Source organism: Chenopodium quinoa, unplaced genomic scaffold (genome assembly GCF_001683475.1).
Source record: "Chenopodium quinoa cultivar QQ74 unplaced genomic scaffold, ASM168347v1, whole genome shotgun sequence".
Lineage (NCBI taxonomy): Eukaryota > Viridiplantae > Streptophyta > Magnoliopsida > Caryophyllales > Amaranthaceae > Chenopodium > Chenopodium quinoa.
Window position 1 is genome coordinate 707,186 of NW_018744790.1, and position 6,526 is coordinate 713,711.

Sequence of the window (6,526 nt, forward strand, 5' to 3'; positions counted from 1 at the left end):
CACAAAAGCTGTGACGCGTTTTACGGCTACTCTAGAAGCGTATTTCGCCACCACCGGTACGAGGCTCTCAGTGACGAATGCTCCCCAAGGGTAACACAACTACCTTCCAACTCCGTACCCCGATTGGAAGGTTGGAATTATTTCAAGAACTGCTCAGATCTCTATAGGAATGGTTTTGTGTTTATTGTGTTTTGGGTTTTCACAATACTCTGTGTTTTTCTGTCTCTATAAAAAATAATAGCCCAAGGGTATTTATAGGTTATGAAAAGGAATCAAGAATAAGGAAACAAAACCCGGCCAAAATGCGGTTCCCGAAGCTTTGCAAGGTCCGCCCGGTCTGCCAGGGCAAGTCCGCCCTATCGGGCGCGACAAGCACAGCTCAAGAACCCAATTTTAGGCTTTGCCTGGTCTGCCCGGGCAAGTCAGTCCTACCGGGCGCGAGGGGTAAAAAATTGATACGGAGAAGTGGGAGTTCTACGAAAGTACGGAGTTAACTAGTTTGATGAATAGCCTACTTCTCTTCGCCCCACCCCCCATCCTGCCAGAGCAAGCAAGAAAAGAAACTTATCATTAAACATAGCTTAATACAATCGAATCTTTCGACTTGCATTACTCCCAACAGTATATTGTATAGGTAGCGTCTCAGTTTATGCAGTGTCTGCTACAGAGAATGCAGGGTACTATGGATCATGTATTGTCTAGAACTCTAAATAATATAATTGCTAGGCACGAAGTCTCTCACTAAGTTATGGCTCTAATTTAGTAATTTGTTATCTTGGCGCTACAAGAACCAATCTGCAATGGCTCCAAGTTATAAATCGCGCAGTTGATGCAGCTTGTACTAATGCAGGAAGCTTGTATCTGAATGGTTTTTTTTTTTTTTTTTTTTTTTTTTTTTTTTTTTTTTTTTTTTTTTTTTTTTTTTTTGTCAAATGAGTGATAGTGTGAGCACTACACATCTATAATACTCAAACCAATATTGAGCAAATTGTGATCAACTATCATGCTGATCTTGTCATTAATTTACGCATTGGTTACATACCTTGCAAGTACATACAGAGTGGTGTAATTGTATACACAAAAACTTACATGAAATCGGGCTCACCACATTATTATTTTGAATACACAGTACAAATGATATTTATGAGAATTGTAACATGGTTGATGAGGGGTAATCAATATAGAGTACTACGTAGTACGTACGTGTTAACTTATAGAGTATTCTAGATTTCTAGTAGTCACTAATCACCGGTCTCACTTGAGACTAGACGATTAGTGTGTAATAGTAGTAGACTACTAGATCAAGTTTGGGCGAACCATTCATCCTACAATTGTGAAATTCTCATTCATACATAATTAAAGTTGCCTAGTTGGTATAAATATATGACACATTAGTTTTGATCAAGAAAATGAGGTTGAAAATTAATGGCAATCGGCAAACATACTACTTGACATAAAAAAGGTAAATAGAAGTTTTTGATAAAACAAAGCTGTTAATGCTAATTTAGTATAACTTCTTTGGTAGACCTAAATTTCATTTGAAAGGAAGGAAAATATGGACAATACTACTTAGCTATAGCCTATAGGTCTAATAAACGACACAGTACAAGAATGTAACAAACATCAGTTGTGCTTGCTCTTAGTTTTATGTGCTGCATTCTCCTTTTCTTTTTGTCTCGACTCTCGTTTTTTCTTCTAAAACTGTATGAAAAAGTTACGGGGTAGATGCATGGTCAAAAGGTGGGCTAACACTACAACAAATAAGATTAAAGAGGGCAATTTAAATCGCCCTCTTAGGTTACAATTTTGCCCTATTAGGCAAAGATGGCGATTTTAAAATCGCCCCTAAGTTGCCCTTTTAGCTTCGTCCTATTAGCTTCAAAGGGCAACAATAATCTTTCGCCCTCTTTGTTAAAGATCAAAGAAGGCAAAAAATTTCGCCCTCTTTGATCAAAATCAAGGAGGACAAAGCTTTTCGCCCTCTTTGATCAAAATCTAAGAGGACAAAAATTTTAGCCCTCTTTGATCAAAATCTAAGAGGACAAAAATTTTCGCCCTCTTTGATTAAAATCTAAGGGCAAAATTAAAGTCGCCCTCTTTGTTCATTTTTTAGTTTTAAAAAAAAAAAGAATTCTAGGAGGGTACATTAAGGAAAAAAAAGGTCTTAATAGGCATATAAACAAAAGTATTAACCAAGTTTTTATAAATAGCAAATAGCTAAGCCAAAGAGTACTAAAATTTAATAATGTTTTTTCTAGGACATGAACTATCAAGCAATCTTCTCATTCTTGCAGCTTCTAGCATCCCCTTTTTTTCCATCTGTAATGCAACCCGCCTTTTGGTGTCCATCTCCAAAACATCAGCACATTGACTTGATCCCCTGACTGCAAACTTGACAGATTCAGGTAAGAAACAGTTTCGAGTCCTGCAGGTTTTAATGTGACTGTTAATCCTCTTCAAGAAGAAAGGGAAAGTTACAATTCGCAAAAGTCAAGTTCAAGAATAAGATACTAAAATGGAATGTTTGATGGACTGATGGACTACTGCCAAAATAACAGCATGTAGAAAAGCATCAGTCTGAGCACCATGTCTTATACCTACTGAATTATATAAGAACCTGTCCAAGATTCCTCTAACATAATAAGCTAACATAACCATGGCATGAAAATGCATCCACATGACAATTTTATATAAAGAGTAAGCTAGAAAATATTACCTCTATTAAGCATTAAGGCCAATCTTCTCCACGACTAACCGAAGCTTTTGTTCTAGGTCATCTTGTTTCTTCTTAGAAACTTCCAATTCAGCTCGCATCATATTATTTTCATTTTGTAGTTATTCCTAGAAAATCACATGCATACATATTACCAGGAAGATAAAAAAACAACATAAGGATTTCCATTAGAAAAGATAAACGTAGCTGTATATGAAAATATAAAATGAAGATAAAAGGAATAAAAGATATAAAGAACTCATCCCTCAAAAAAAAAAAGATATAAAGAACTCTCTTCAGGCTACGAGAAACAAGAAGGTTATAAATTCAGTGCACAACTAGGATGAATAATTAAGGACAATCAGGAGATTAATTCAACTAGGAGTTTGTGTTGCAATCAATATTTGATCAAACTGGGAAAAATTAAAGCAGTTATCTGTGACTAGCCTATAGCAACAATGGCCATGTCTATGAAGCATATATGAAATTCTATTAGCATAAGGTGAAGCAACCATATTGGCTCACCAATATTCGGCAATAGGAAAAGCCCAAAAACTCAGCTCTAGCACCTATTCATAAATAAAGCAATCATAACATATTTACCTTTTCTTTTTTTAAGTTGTTGAGACTCTTGAGAGGTAGACCCTTCAGGCTCATTCATTGTTCTTTTCCCTACAAAATGAAGGAAACAAAAATAGAAGATAGAAACAAAACTATAAACAGTAACATAATATGTAGATCTAATTTGCAATGTAAAATACTAGATAATGCAATTATTGGCACCAAAAACATTTAAACTCAAGGACTAACAGGAAAGTGCAACCAAGCTTTCTGGGAGAAATCAAGGACTGACTACAATATGCTTCAGGAATGTAACTAAACACTACAATTCTCAGCATAAGCATCATAATTCATAATTACATTAAAGTTAATTAGTCTCAAGCTAATCCCAAATCAGATAATCTATATAATTCTATCATCAGATTTCATATGGCCAAAGAGTAGATTCTTAACTTTTTGAGGGGAGTATGTCGTAAGATGTCCCAACCTACCCGATAATCGAGCAATACGGAAGTATACCCTGAAACAGGTGCCTCAACGGACAACTTGGGAACGCAAACATGGGTTATAATTCTATGCCACTCACTGCATAATCAAATGACAAAAAATCTTGATTGAGAGGATCTCTTCTGAATATTTAATTTGATTTTTCGATTTTTCTTAGTTGAATTTCTAATAGGGGTTCTTGTAATTTTCAGTATATCTGTTCTAGATTGTCACACACTAGTGTTAAAAAACAAGTTCCTACAAAGATCACATGTTTATCTTCTAATAAGCCTATGAGACACTTCAAACATACATTAATGAGTAAGCTCTATGGTTTTAAAAATCTACCATGATCAATTGCATACATGTGGACACAATTAAAACACAGAACGACAATTACAAGACTGTCGAAAACATCAAGATAAATATGCTTTCATGTTTACCAAATCATAAACTAGCTCTGAACATAACATGGATACCTAAAAGAGCTTCACAATCAATAAGTAATCTATAATCAAACTGCAATCAACTACTATTATACATTACATTTTGAAATCAGATAATGAGGTAATTAATCATATACTTATCTCCAATGATCATGCATCATAAACACCTGTTCATACAAAACAATTTTTTTTTTTTTTTTTTTAATCAACAGTCTTTGAGGCGTTTCATCAAACACTTTATCTGCAGTATTTGAAAACTATAAACTTTTCTTTTTTCCCGGATTCTTTAAGGCATTTCATCAAACACTATATTTGCACCATTCCGGATTATTTAAGTATGATTATTATAGGTATTTCATCAATTTTTTAACAGGCAAAATCGAAATCTTGCTTGACTCGACAAAAGTAGCATGCTATACAACAAATTTCGAATCCAAGCAAAAATTTAAATTTCAATAACAAAAACATTCGAGTAATTAACTAGCATTAAACCCTAGATTGTGAAATTGATAGTCCAGGCCATAATTTAATACTACCTGAGAAGCCGCTTCAATGGAGGAGAAAGCTCAAAGTCGCTTCAATGGAGGATCGAGAAAGCTCAAATTCGCTTCAATGGAGGATCGAGAAAGCTCAAATTCGCTTCAATGGAGGATCGAGAAAGCTCAAACTCGTTTCAATGGAGAATTCGAAGTGTAGTTTTCGTATTGTGAGGAGAGAGAGGGGTTTTACAATTTTTGGTTTTGGGGTTTGTTTTACGGAGTACAGTAGAAGTATTTGTTTATTTGTGCAAGAAAGGACGACAACTACTATTAATTTGCCCCCTTATTGTTTATCAAAGAGGGCGATTGTTGAAGTCGCCATTATTGTTTGATCAAAGAGGGCGAATTTTATTTAGTCGCCCTTATTGATCAGCTATAAGGCAACGACCAAATTTTCGCCCTTTTTGATAACAATATAGTAGGGCGATTCTATATGCCCTATTTGATGGTGTTTAAGAAGGCAAATTTAAAGTCGCCCTCTTTGTCAGAATAAAATCGCCCTCTTTGATCTATTTTCTTTTAGTGTAAGGGTCGTGCATGAATATTGTTTTCAATGTTAAAAACGATTTAGATAAGAACTTGATGGGTTGATCAATTTATTTTTGACCATTTTATAATATATACATTTCAAAAATTATTACTTCCTCTATTTTTTATTTAAATGTTTAATTTTTTATAATGTAGAACTTTGTATTGTTTAATGATACCAATCTAAATATAAATTTTATTATTCATTGAGACGATTCCAACAAGTATCAATAAGAATATTACGTCGTATTATTTAGTAGTATATATCACTAATAATGGTTAAAATAGGTTAGGTGAATACTGCTAAAATGTTTTGCTGAAAAAGTTAAAAGGGAAACCTTCCCTCTTGTAGCACATAAGAGTAATTATTACTCTTTTGTAAGGGAAACTTAAATTTGTTCATAGAGTAACCCAAAATCATGTGTTCATTTGAGTAATCCATATTTGCCAAGCCATTTGATCATTGTATTAACAACATTACTCCTCAATTAATGAAAAAGTGGTCATACCATCAATTAATGATGTGCGTAATCACATATAACAATTTGTGTTATATAATATGGTTTTTATCGACTAAACAAAAATGTGTTTCATAATACTAAAATGAGAAAGTTAGGATCATTGCATCTTTATGATACAATTTATTGTAAGTTTAGAATACAAATATTCTTAGCTAGATATGCACCATAAACTTTAATAACCTCTTTAGCTAATGCAAACATGAACAATATCAATTATCACTTTAACTTTGTCTCGAAGACTATGCATCTTCCGAAAGGAATGGGAGGACTTGGTATTTGTAGTTTGGCCTTGCTCCTTTAACAAAGCTCACCTTATGAAGCAAGCATGGAGAATTAGTCATAATCCTCAATTGCTTCTCTCAAAAGCATGTACATCTAGGTTATAGTCTCCGCTTCACAAGGGGTGTCCGATTACTCCTCAGCACAAGAATTATTCATGGGGCATGAGGGGTATTGCAAAAGCGACAAACATGCTAGTCAAGGGTTGTAGTTGAAAGATAGGGAATGGGAAGTCTATTGTGGCAGGAAAGGATAGTTAGATGGCGGGTAAGGTCCCAGAATTGAAATCTCATGTGACTTTATTGCAGGCGATGAGATGGAAAGCAAGTGACTTTATGGCACCCCTTGGGTGTAGGTGGAATCAGGCGAAGCTACTTTCTTGTTTTAAAAGGGATGATGAAGCGGCAATTACGTGCTTGGAATTACTAGATCAGGAGTTAGAGGACTATATGT

The 6,526-nt window shown here is 34.5% G+C and overlaps 1 long non-coding RNA gene across 2 annotated transcripts; it reads right to left on the reverse strand.

The window, feature by feature from the left end:
* Positions 1 to 2,146: 2,146 nt before the first annotated feature.
* Positions 2,147 to 5,156, reverse strand: LOC110703915. 2 transcript variants are annotated; one of them, XR_002507793.1, is made up of 4 exons: positions 4,743 to 5,156; positions 3,317 to 3,385; positions 2,717 to 2,841; positions 2,147 to 2,425 (listed from the first exon to the last, which is right to left on the reverse strand). It is a non-coding gene; the product is annotated as an uncharacterized LOC110703915 (long non-coding RNA). The 2 variants fall into 2 exon arrangements; XR_002507794.1 differs by having other exon boundaries at positions 3,766 to 5,156.
* Between the last annotated feature and the right edge of the window lie 1,370 nt (positions 5,157 to 6,526).